Here is a 13,143-nt window from a genome sequence, read left to right as displayed (position 1 = left end):
TACAAAATTCTTAAGGGGTTGGACAGGCTAGATGCAGGAAGATTGTTCCCGATGTTGGGGAAGTCCAGGACACGGGGTCACAGTTTAAGGATAAAGGGGAAATCTTTTAGGACCGAGATGAGAAAATAAATTTTTACACAGAGAGTGGTGAATCTGTGGAATTCTCTGCCACAGAAGGTAGTTGAGGCCAGTTCATTGGCTATATTTAAGAGGGAGTTAGATGCGGCCCTTGCGGCTAAAGGGATCAGGGGGTATGGAGAGAAGGCAGGTACAGGATACTGAGTTGGATGATCAGCCATGATCATATTGAATGGCGGTGCAGGCTCGAAGGGCCGAATGGCCTACTCCTGCACCTATTTTCTATGTTTCTATCTATGTTTCTATGATCCTAGTTTCTCACAGCGATGCTGCGTGGTACCACTGTTCTGGGCATCAAGGAGCGTGAATAGCAATGTTGCAGAGGATGAGAGGACCTGGAGGAAGATGGATGAGCTCATGGTGCAGCCATTGATGATGCTCTACTTCCAATGAAGAGGATTGGAGGGAGGTCTGAGCATCCTCTGCATTACCTGTCGAAGCTAAACCCTTGAAACCTAGACTGATCAGGCTGCTGCAACGACGTCAGTAACAAGTAAATCTGATTAAGATGTAAGCATATGTGCATGTTGCTTTTTAGGCTCTCGGCCAATAAAGTCATACTCAAGGCTCAAGAGCTGCCAGATCTCTGTGGTGAGGAAGGCGTTGGTGTCATTTACACATGCACCATCACCATCTCTGGTTTCCGAACCCACCATGCATCAGGTGTCATCCTCTCGAGCAAACTGTCTCGAGAGCAGCATGGAATGTTTAGCTGAATCCTGCAATGAGCGAAGGGCTAGGTGGTAGGTCTCTCCTCTGCTCTGCTCTGTTGACTGCCACAGGGTGAGCTGTTAGTGCAACGAGAACAGGACGCATAAATCTTGTCGTGTACCCATATAGCAGAGTCTTGAGGGTGTTTAGAAAGACGGATTCCTTAATGTTATTTTTTCTTTTGAGCTATTCGACAGTATACTACAACCATTCAGCAAGAAACCCAGAAGGGAAGGCATTTACCTTGGAACCTTAACTGTCCAAATCTAGATTTAGGGAGTGTCGGTACAGGAATAACAAGGAAGTGAGGTAATGTATGGCATGAGAGAAGGATTGTGACATCTCCCACCATATTATTTGTTCTTAACCGCACATGTCCAACAGACTCGATTCAGGTTTTTGCTGAGATGGTAACAGTGATTTCAGCGATGCCTCTGGAAAGCAACGAGAAAAATCTTCCAGAAGGTTATGGAAAAGGGAGGAGTATTTTTTTTAAAGGATCAAAATGGGAGAAATTTGTGCTACTGTTGTAGTGTGACGTTTATGTTCACTTCATAGCAAAACTGTCGGGGTATTTATTTATCTGTTTATTTATGTTTTTTAAATACATTTATTGGTATATGGCACTTGCGGTGTGATTTACAAGGTCGGAGATTTTCCCTCAGACCTCCTTAACTATGATGTGCCAGAGGCCACAGGAGTGTAAAGATGCACAGTGGCATTCCCCGAATATCTTCCACAAAATTCATTCGTACAAGCATGACTTGTAGAAGCCACAAGCAAGTCGCAGACAATCAGGACTCGGGATCAAATGCAAGGCGTAAGTCAGTGACGTTTAAAGGTCTCAAGGGTAGACCAAAGTGCTGGAGAAACTCAGCGGGTGCAGCAGCATCTATGGAGCGAAGGAAATAGGTGACGTTTCGGGCCGAAACCCAACTTGTGGAGTGTTGCATCTTAAATAAAGTGTCAGAAGCTCCCCCTATGTTCCTCCTCATCCCCTACCACCTCACATACATACATACATACATACATACATACATACATACATACATACATACATACATACATACATACATACATACACGCACACACACACACATAATCCTCCAATCTGACCCCACCACTAACAAAGCATTGGGCTTCTGATCCTACCAGGCATTTCATGTTTAACTTGTGCAGCACAAATAAAAAATAACTGCACTTTTTTTTAAATTAATTGTATTTTAACTTGTATTTTAACTTGTATTTTAACTTGTTAAGTATGGAAGCCATTTGAGGAAATGTGTGGTGTTATGTCTGTCTTGAAGCTGTCGTGGCACTGTAATTTCCTGTAAAGGATTATTAAAGGTATAATCTAATCAACTAAAATCTTCAGGCTTTAGGTCTGACTCTACAAAGACAATGATCTGCTTGTAGACTCAAAGATATATTGACCAAAATGAAATGAGTAACAATGATTGTGGGATGTTGGAGTAAGGTTGCAGAGTTGAAGATGGAATTTACTTGGAGGGCAATAGCTGGACAAGGAAGTTAGATAACTTTATTTAATAGGTAAGCTAAAAATGAAATAGTTTACAATGTTTTCAGCTTGACAGTCTGAATTATTCTCGGGTGCATTGTGCTTGTTTAAACACACTTGGCAGTTATATTTTACCCAGCACAATTCCACAAATTGAGCTAATGAATCCATTTTAGGTGGCGAGCTGAATCACAAGGTTATAGCACAGAAAAAGACCATTCAGCCCATTATGTCCATATTAGCCAATAATGGACCATTGGTTCTTGCATTTCCCATTCTTGGTCTTAGACATTCAGGACACAGCAGATGGTCATCCAGCTAATAATTTTTAAATGTGCGAAGGTTTCATGTTTCTGCCTCCACCACCCTTTCAGACAGTGAGTTCATGCTTCCGTGTTTCTCTCAAAACTCTCCTAATCCTTCTGCCAATTAATGTTGATGCTCAACCTCACTCATAGTCATACAGCACGGATACAGGCTCTTCAGCCCAACGTTCCCATGCTGACCTTGATGCCCCCTCTACGCTAGTTCCACCTGCCCACGTTTAGAACATATCGCTCTAACCCTTTCTGTTTGGATCCAATCTGTTTGCGCTACAAGCTCTCTTGTAATTTTATATACCACCTGGAATTCACTTATCAGTCTCCCTGCCCCACTACAAATAAAAACCACTCCAGTCTAAACAGACTCTACTCGTAACAAAAATTCTCCAGCATTGGCGATATGCATGGAAATCTTCTCTGCACCTTCTGTAGTATTGTCACATAACTTCATGGAATGTGCTTATCTGATCTATACACTATTCAAGCACAGTGGCACAGAGTTGCAGCCTTACCACGCCAGAGACCTAGGTTCGATCCTGAAGCGTTGTCTGCGGAGGGCGCTCAGCATAGCCAAGGACTGCTCTCACCCCAACCATGGACTGTTTACCCTCCTACCATCCGGGAGGCGCTACAGGTCTCTCCGTTGTCGAACCAGCAGGTCCAGGAACAGCTTCTTCCCGGCGGCTGTCACTCTACTCAACAACGTACCTCGGTGACTGCCAATCACCCTCCCCCCTCCCCCCCCCCCCCCCCCCCCCCCCCGGACACTTATTATTATTTATTCAAATCATTTGCTATGTCGCTCTTCCAGGGAGTTGCTAAATGCATTTCGTTGTCTCTGTACTGTACACTGACAATGACAATTAAGATTGAATCTGATCTGACTACTGGTGCTGTCTGTAAGGAGTTTGTATGTTCTCCCTGTGACCGCATGGGTTTTTACCCAGTGCTCCGGTTTCCTCCAACATTCCATAGACGTGCAGGTCAATTAGTTTTGGTAAAATTGTAAATTGTCCCTTGTGTGCAGCATAGTGCTAGTGTACGGGGAACACTGCCTGGCTCGACTTGGTGGGCTGAAGGGCCTGTTTCTGCGCTGTATCTCGTCTAAATGTGGGACCTTATCTGCATTTGATAAGGTCCCACATAGGAGATTACTGGGCAAAATTAGGGCACATGGTATTGGAGGTAGAGTGCTGACAAGGATAGAGAAGCGGTTGGCAGACAGGAAACAAATAGTAGGGATTAACGGGCCCCTTTCAGAATGGCAGGCTGTGACTAGTGGGGTACCGCAAGCCTCGGTGCTGGGACCACAGCTATTTACAATATACATCAATGATTTGGATGAAGGGATTCAAAGTTGCATTAGCAAATTTGCAGATGACACAAAGCTGGGTGGCCATGTGTGAACTGTGAGGAGATTGCTATGAGAATGCAGGGTGACTTGGACAGGTTGGGGGAGTGGGCAGATGCATGGCAGATGAAGTTTAATGCGGATAAATGTGAGGTTATCCACTTTGGTAGCAAAAACAGGAAGGCAGATTACTATCTAAATGGCGTCAAGTTGGGAAATGGGGAAGTACAACGGGATCTAGGGGTTCTTGTACATCAGTCTATGAAAGTAAGCATGCAGATACAGCAGGCAGTGAAGAAAGCGAATGTCATGTTGGCCTTTATAACAAGAGGAATCGAATATAGGAGCAAAGAGGTCCTTCTGCAGTTGTACAGAGCCGTAGTGAGACCACACCTGGAGTATTGTGCAGTTTTGGTCCCCTAATTTGAGGATGGACATTCTTGCTATTGAGGGAGTGCAGCGTAGGTTTACAAGGTTAATTCCCGGGATGGCGGGACTGTCATATGCTGAGAGAATGGAGCAGCTGGGCTTGTACACTCTGGAGTTTAGAAGGATGAGAGTGCAACTCATTGAAACATATAAGATTGTTAAGGGTTTGGACACACTAGAGGCAGGAAACATGTTCCCGATGTTGGGGGAGTCCAGAGCCAGGGGCCACAGTTCAAGAATAAGGAGTAAGCCATTCAGAACGGAGACGAGGAAACACTTTTTCTCACAGAGAGTGGTGAGTCTGTGGAATTCTCTGCCTCAGAGGGCGGTGGAGGCGGGTTCTCTGGATGCTTTCAAGAGAGAGCTAGATAGGGCTCTTAAAAATAGCGTAGTCATGGGGATATGGGGAGAATCAATCAATCAATCAATCAATCAACCTTTATTGTCATCCTGCAAGCAACAGTTGTACAGTGCAAAATGAAAAGACGTTTCCCAGGGAATAGCGGAGCATCGCACATGAAATTTAAAACATTTCACACATAATAACACTAAAAACAATCCAGTCCCTGATGGAACAGTATAAATAAATAGTTAAAAGCAGGTAAAACAACTACGTTAAAATACAGTAAAACCAATCATAAAAATGTCCGGGGCAGCTGATTTGAGTGGCCAGTGCCAGTTATTAAAGTGTCCGTGCCAAGCCTCAGAATCAGGTGACTGTGAGTACAGAGTGACTGTTTAGCAGCCTCACAGCCTGTGGCAGGAAGCTGTTTAGCAGTCTTGTAGTCCGGGCTTTGATGCTGCGATATCTCTTGCCTGATGGCAGGAGATCCAGGTGTATGTGGAGGGGGTGCAGTTTGTCCTTAGCAATTCTCTGAGCTTTTTTCAGACAGCGGCTCTGGAACAGTTCTTGTACCGAGGGTAGGGAGACGCAATGATCCTCTCTGCTCCCCTCACTACCCTCTGCAGAGCCTTCCTCCAGAAGGCAGGAACGGGGTACTGATTTGGGATGATCAGCCATGATCACAGTGAATGGCGGTGCTGGCTCGAAGGGCCGAATGGCCTACTCCTGCACCTATTGTTTATTGTCTAAAGAGGAGTGGCCTTACTTGCGTACAGTGCAATCCTTGTATTCTATGTCTGTCAGAGGAGAATGAATGGTGAAAGTCCACTCAATTATGGCAGAGCATCTACTTTCCCATTTGGGAATGATGTGGAAACGGAATGTGTTGAATTGGCATTACGGAAGGGAAACATTTCTTCGCGGGCAGTTTCGTGAAGAATGCCAGACAGCGGGAGCGATCTAGAGGAAATGATATGGTCCAGTCACAACAACATGCAGGAAAAAGAGGCTTATAACAATGGGTGACTTGCTGCCGTTCCTGCAGTGAAGGAAAAAGGAAACTAAAATTAGATGATGACACTAAGCAGCAAGTCTGCAGTGAATAATGCCCAGAAAATGATGCATTATAAAAACTAAAGAGAAAAAGAGCAGTTTGTCAAGGTTTATCAAGTGAATACAGCAAACAAGATGTGTAGGAAGGAACTACAGATGGAGGTATAAACCAAAGATAGACACAAAAAGACTGGAGTTACTCAGCGGGTCAGATAGCATTTCTGGAGAAAAGGGTGACATTTTGGGTGAAGAGAAGGCTTCTCTCAGTGATATACTGTTCCATTCGCACTCAAAAAAAGATCCTTAATATGGTAAGAGAGAGGATGTGTTGATAAGCAGCTGGATGAGTGCATGAGAAAATAGAAATAACTGGAATTAAAAGCATGTTTTGCTTTGATTTTCAGGATAGAAGTAACAGGGAAAAGAGGATGATGACACTTAGAGCTGAACTCATCTCAAACCATGACCAAACTGATAGAGACTCGAGGGGATGAATGACTGCCTCCGCAGCTGAAATCTCATGAGAGACTGTTAACAGGAAAATTATTTCTAATAATTTCCTGTGAAATTTAAATGGAATCTTTTAGAAAGTGGGTAATAAATGCCTTTGGTTTTCAGAAACTCAGTGTGCATTTCACTCAGTTGGAATGCTTGTACATCCTCTGAATCATTGCCGCACACATGAATCATAGCTGATAAAATCGCAGGAAGCTTTTTAAAGGCGGTCAATGAAATCTCAGTGGCCAAAAGCTACTGTCTGTGTTAAATACATGCTGTGGGATCCCAAACACTGCTGACGCATATTTGTGTTGGACACTTTACTTATTTCTACAGGATAAATTCTCAACCTGTAAAATTAGGTATAAAAGGAGATAGTGCTGGAAGTACAATGTAAGTCAGGCAGTATGTGTGCAATGGGAAAGAACATTATTGTGACAATCTTGGGAAAGGTTTTGGAAAGAGTGTGTGCTATTGTTTTGTGCACTGGAAGTGGAATTTTGCCGGTAGTAGATTAAAGATATTGCAATGCGTGTTTCAGCATATTGAGGTCTATTTTGTGCTCAAGATATTACAGTTTCACAGCTCAAAAACACAGCACTACTTCCAAACCCAAAGAGGTGTAAAACGACCTGTGACTCACAGTCGCTGTTGCCCAAATTACGGTGGATCCTGGTTTTTGAGCGAGTGGCATTCTGCACATCCGCAATTAAATAAACAGTAGGCAAAGGAAACCGCCCAACTGTCCAGGCGATGTATTTTGTTGGAATACGAACCATTCCAAAACTCCTTGAAACAGCTCAGAATGTTTCAAGGCGTGTTGAGTAGAGAGAGTTGATTCATACAGTGGAGAGAAAACAGATGTGAAGTTATCATTTTTCTCGAAAGAACCCAATAGATCGGTGAACGTGGTAGATATCGAACGGACACCTATTGATCATGAGACCATTTGGGCTTCCCCATCCAGTAAACAGTACACAGCGTTTACAGCATATAAATAGGGTGTTCTGACAAGTGGGGTCCAAGCCAGTCATTGTGCTTAGGTTGGTTCCCTGCTGAAGGGCAGGGGCAGGCCTGAGGGGCCGAGTGGCCTACGCCTGTTCATAGTTTGTGTTCTTAGACATCCAAATAGCTCTGGATTTAACCACACCTCTTTTCTCCCACTTGGGAATGCAACTAGATTGTACAGAAATAATCTCTTTAAAGATCTCTTAGTTGTCGTTTGTCCCGGCTATTCCTTAATTCCAATTTATTCAGGCCAGAAATGAGCCTTCCACCATTTAGAGTTGTTTGTTCTTCACAGTACGATTGTAATAGTGGTTGATGTTCCCTGTATGAGACCATTGACATTTGCTCCACTTGGCCAGCTTCATTTCCCAGAACTGAAACCAGCAGTGTTGCTGTCCTTGTTAAGCCATACAAGTATTAGACCAGAACATTCTCCCAAACACACATCAACAATTCCTCTCCCCTCTTTACCCATCGTTATGTTGCTATCGTTATTGCACCATGAACAGTTGAACCAAATGAATGTTCATCAGTTTGATTCCTGAGATGGTCAAGGTTTGTGTTATGAGGAGAGACTAACCAGGCTGGGTGTGTACACCTTCAAACAGTGACACTGTGGCAGATTCATAATCATTGTTAAACAACAGAGCCACATCATTACTGCATGTCGTATATATCAGATACATGTATTCAATCATTTTATATATGGAGAAATTGTCAAAAATGTTTGCCAAATACATTTTCCGTACAATAAAAACGAACATTACCTTAATTATCAATGTTCAATGGTACTATATGTTCAATGATACTTTATTTGTCACATGTGCCGAGGTACAGTGTTTGTAAACAGTTCATTACAATTATTATGATACATAAGCACTTAGATGGGGTGGGAGATTGCAACCTTCACGTGGTCCGCCCTGTTTCGACGAATGCAATCAACCTGGCATGCACAATCAAATAGAACAAGTTGTCCTACAACTTTAGGCTGTGCACGCCATACGCAAGAAGAAGAAGAAGAAGCACGATACATCTTAGATAAGCATCTCAGAAACAGTAAGTACACCGTATAGCAGTAGTACACCGAGGCAGTATACAGAGTCACCAGTTTGACTCATTTTCAAGTCCCAGTTGTTGTAAGTGCAGGGTTCTTGACCTGATCATATAACCATATAACAATTACAGCACGGAAACAGGCCATCTCGGCCCTACAAGTCCATGCCGAACACTTATTTTCCCTTAGTCCCACCTGCCTGCACTCATACCATAACCCTCCATTCCCTTCTCATCCATATGCCTATCCAATTTATTTTTAAATGATACCAACGAACCTGCCTCCACCACTCCCACTGGAAGCTCATTCCACACCGCTACCACTCTCTGAGTAAAGAAGTTCCCCCTCATGTTACCCCTAAACTTCTGTCCCTTAATTCTGAAGCCATGTCCTCTTGTTTGAATCTTCCCTACTCTCAGTGGGAAAAGCTTGTCCACATCAACTCTGTCTATCCCTCTCATCATTTTAAAGACCTCTATCAAGTCCCCCCTTAACCTTCTGCGCTCCAGAGAATAAAGACCTAACTTATTCAACCTTTCTCTGTAACTTAGTTGTTGAAACCCAGGCAACATTCTAGTAAATCTCCTCTGTACTCTCTCTATTTTGTTGACATCCTTCCTATAATTGGGTGACCAAAATTGTACACCATACTCCAGGTTTGGTCTCACCAATGCCTTGTACAATCATGAAGGCCTGTTGTCCTGACGGCATTGCCGGGTCGGCCTAGCCAGACATAGCCGTTGGTGATTTCCGCCACTACTCCACCGCTGTACACCGTGTGTGGTCCACGCGCTTGGCTTCTTGGAGCTGAGCCCAGTCCAGGCTGTAGCAGGGCCTCCAGCGACCTACCCCACCATCGAGGCAGTGCACTCCTGCAGCCAGTCTACTTATTGATTGCGTGTTTAATTGTCTGGCTATCTGTTTGACGTATGGTTCTCCTGTAAAGAAAAGTTCCTTGTGTCTAATCTAGCGACAGCAGTTTGAAATGATTCACGTGTGGTGGAAAGTAAGTTGATGTTGGCTGCATCTTATAATATCTGATTTATTTTTGAATTGAGCAATCAGCACATCTTAATGGGATGCTTCTAAAAGAACTGTATTCATCTTGGCATTCTTATTGATTTTGCTATATTTAGTTTTGCAGACACAGCAGTATCATGAGAGGATTGATCGATGATTGCTAAATGGTTTACAACTGATACCCTAGTGCTAGCTATGTTCAATGGAAAATGTAGCAATGTTTCTATACTCTGGTAAAATAAGATTCCAATACAGAAATAAGAGGCCGTGAGGAGTTACAAACAGCTGCACCATCGAGAGCATCCTTACCAACTGTATCACAGTATGGTACGGCAACTGCTCTGTCTCCGACCGGAAAGCACTGCAGAGGGTGGTGAAAATTGCCCAACGCATCACCGGTTCCTTGCTCCCCTCCATTGAGTGTCCAAAGCAAGCGTTGTCTGCGAAGGGCGCTCAGCATCATCAAGGACTGCTCTCACCCCAACCATAGACTGTTTACCCTCCTACCATCCGGGAGGCGCTACAGGTCTCTCTGTTGCCGGACCAGCAGGTCCAGGAACAGCTTCTTCCCGGCGGCTGTTACATTACTCAACACTACCTCGGTAAACCCCCCCCCCCCCCCCCCCCCCGGACACTCCTTACACCAGGAAAAAAATAATTGCACTACTATGACTATGCACGTAAATATATTTATTTATTGCTCATATTCTATGTCGCTCTTCGAGGGAGATGCTAACTGTATTTCGTTGTCTGTACTGTACACTGCACAATGACAATAAATCTGAATCTGACAGCGCATGGGAACATCACGTGTGGCTCAAGATTTACTGTCATGGTGTCATTGCGATAGAGTTTGGAAGTGATTTGTCAAACATACAAAATTCTTCATGGATTTGCAACGTAAACGTGGAGCTGCTGTTTCCCATGGCTTGACGTCTAGACCCAGGGTTCACTGTCTCAATTTATGTGGAAGCCATTCAGGACAAAGATGAGGACAAATGTCTTCATCCAGAAGCCAATCTTTTAATTCTCTACACAAAAAGCTTGTGAAAGTCTGCTTGCTGAATACATTCCAGACGGCGATCTTAATTGTTTATTAAATATTTATTTTTTGGGTCCAAGAGACATGCAGTTAGTATGACATGCAGAAAGCAATGCTGAATTAAAACGGTCAAAGGTTATTAAATAGCAGAGTAGATTTGGGGCCAGATGGCTCACTGCTTCCATAAATTCCTCATCCCCTCGTCCAAATTTCAGGAGGAAACTCTGCAGCCGGACGGCATCCAATGAAGTGCGCTGTCAGTCATTGGTAACCGAATGAGTGAAAATTGCACCCCAGGCGTAGACCATAGTTCAAGAAGCATTTGGAATCTGACACTCATTTCATTCGCAACCCCCTTTGGCTGTAGAACCCACACCAACTCCAACATACTGTTCGGCTGCATCAACCTCTCCATTAACCACCAGTTGATTTACTACCTCATGGGTTAACCATGCAATGTTTCAAAGATTAACGCTATCCCCTAAAAAAGCCTGCCTTCAGGGAGCCTCCAAAGAGAATTTTTAGGATATATCAACTACAGTAATACTACTATTACAGGAGTACAGTAAGTCTCCATTAAATTGATTAAATCTTCCAAGCTTATTGAAGCTCACAGGATTTACACAGCATTATTATAAGCCAGATACCCGTACTTCTACAAACAGAAACATTTGGGTTTGAGCATTGAAAATAAATGCGTAGTGCTTGAGAAGCTGCGAAAAGAGCCTCTGAGAAACAATATTCAAACACATGTTTTAATAAAGAAAGAAGTAGGTACAATGCAACATGTTAATACAACTTGCACTATCTGTGCTTTTGTACTATCTATAGAGTTCTGAGCTGTGCCCTGGTTAACTATCATTATCATGGTTACTTCAAAAGTGTAGAAACATAGAAATTAAGTGCAGGAGTAGGCCATTCAGCCCTTCGAGCCTGCACCGCCATTCAATATGATCATGGCTGATCATCCAACTCAGTATCCTGTACCTGCCTTCTCTCCATACCCCCTGATCCCTTTAGCCACAAGGGCCACATCTAACTCCCTCTTAAATATAGCCAATGAACTGGCCCCAACTACCTTCTGTGGCAGAGAATTCCACAGATTCACCACTCTCTGTGTGAAAAATGTTTTTCTCATCTCGGTCCTAAAAGATTTCCCCCTTATCCTTAAACCCCTTGTTCTGGACTTCCCCAACATCGGGAGCAATCTTCCTGCATCTAGCCTGTCCAACCCCTTAAGATCCCCCCTCAATCTTCTAAATTCTAACTATCAATCTAGTGATCGGCACCACCAGAATGGTAAAAAGTCATGACTTTGTGCTTTTTGCCTATCTCCTTATCATCATGAAGTCAAAATTGAGGATCTGTCCATTTCATGGCATCATGGAAGGGTACCAACTGGAACTAGGCTTGTGGTGAACCCAGAAATCACACCCAACTTTCACACATCAGAGGGGAAGAGTTATAAAAAAGAGTTCTAATTTTTCACTTTGCACTATTATTGTTTATTTTTGTGTCTGTTTTTAATGTATACTGAACGTTTTTTTATTTATTATGGGTTTTACAGAGTACTATGTTTACATGTCTGTTGTACTTCTGCATTTAAGAATTTCATTGTTCCATTTCAGGACATATGACAATGAAACATTCTCTTGAACCATGAGGCCCGCAGCTGAAGAACCTACACTTCAAAATGGAAGAATCGAAAAGGAGAGACAGGACTGCAAAATATGAATTTTTAAATTTATTTGGCTGACAAGACCATATTTTTCATCTCCAGTTGTCTTTGGAAAGAATTGACACAGTTCTTGGAAACATTCAAAGTTACTCAGATACTGAATAGTTATTTCTCATGACAGGAAAGCCCAGTACATCAGGTTCTAATCTCATCATTTCAAACTAAGATGAGGAAATTTTGTCGGGATTGTCGAACTTTGGAATCCTCTTCTGCGGATAGTAGAATGCACTCAGATGAAGAATGCATTCAAGGACGGGATTTTAGGGAATTGAGGCCACAAAGCTGGAGAGTCTAACGAACGTTCCCGACCTGAAAAGTCGCCTAACCACATCCTCCAGAGATGTTGCATGACCCACTGATTAACTGCAGCACTTATACTCCACGCAAGATTCCAGCATCTGCAGTTCCTTGTGTTCACATAAAGCTGGCCTTGCCAAAGGAATTGATGTTGGAATTCCATCAGGATTCCTTCAAATGTTGGCGCAGTCCCACTTAAAGAGGAATGGAGAATCAACTCCCGAATGTGAGCTACGTCCCATGTAGGGCAAGGAAGTGTCTTTCTCGGTCAGAAATTACAAAGAACCTACTGAGAATTAAATCAGGTCATTCATTGCACCTCCCATTTCACCTGATCTTGGACCCTTGCCTGTACCAGTGTGTCCTAATTCTTCCACGTTCTTCACCCTCATACCCTAGCACTCTCTCTATTCCACCTCGTTCCTTTACATCTCAGCCCAGTCAGTGAAAGAGTGTCTGGGATTTGACCAGGGTAACATTCAGCACTATGTAGAAACAAGGAACTGCAGATGCTAGCTTACAAAAGACACAAAGCACTGGAGTAACTCAGCAGATCAGGCAGCATCCCTGGAGAACATGGATATGTGACGTTTCGGGCCCTCGCTGGAGTTTAGAAGGA

General features: G+C 43.4%; 1 long non-coding RNA gene across 2 annotated transcripts in view; it reads left to right on the top strand.

The window, feature by feature from the left end:
* LOC116971841 overlaps positions 1 to 12,828 on the top strand; it is a 70,141-nt gene extending 57,313 nt beyond the window's left edge. For both annotated transcript variants that reach the window (XR_004411637.1, XR_004411636.1), the window contains one exon: positions 12,118 to 12,828. This is a non-coding gene — a long non-coding RNA (uncharacterized LOC116971841). The remainder of the gene's footprint in view (positions 1 to 12,117) is intronic.
* Positions 12,829 to 13,143: the final 315 nt, after the last annotated feature.

This window comes from Amblyraja radiata, chromosome 4 (assembly GCF_010909765.2).
Source record: "Amblyraja radiata isolate CabotCenter1 chromosome 4, sAmbRad1.1.pri, whole genome shotgun sequence".
In the NCBI taxonomy this organism is placed as follows: Eukaryota; Metazoa; Chordata; class Chondrichthyes; order Rajiformes; family Rajidae; genus Amblyraja; species Amblyraja radiata.
Note: the sequence above shows the minus strand (reverse complement) of the source record. Positions and strands in the feature narration are given on the sequence as shown.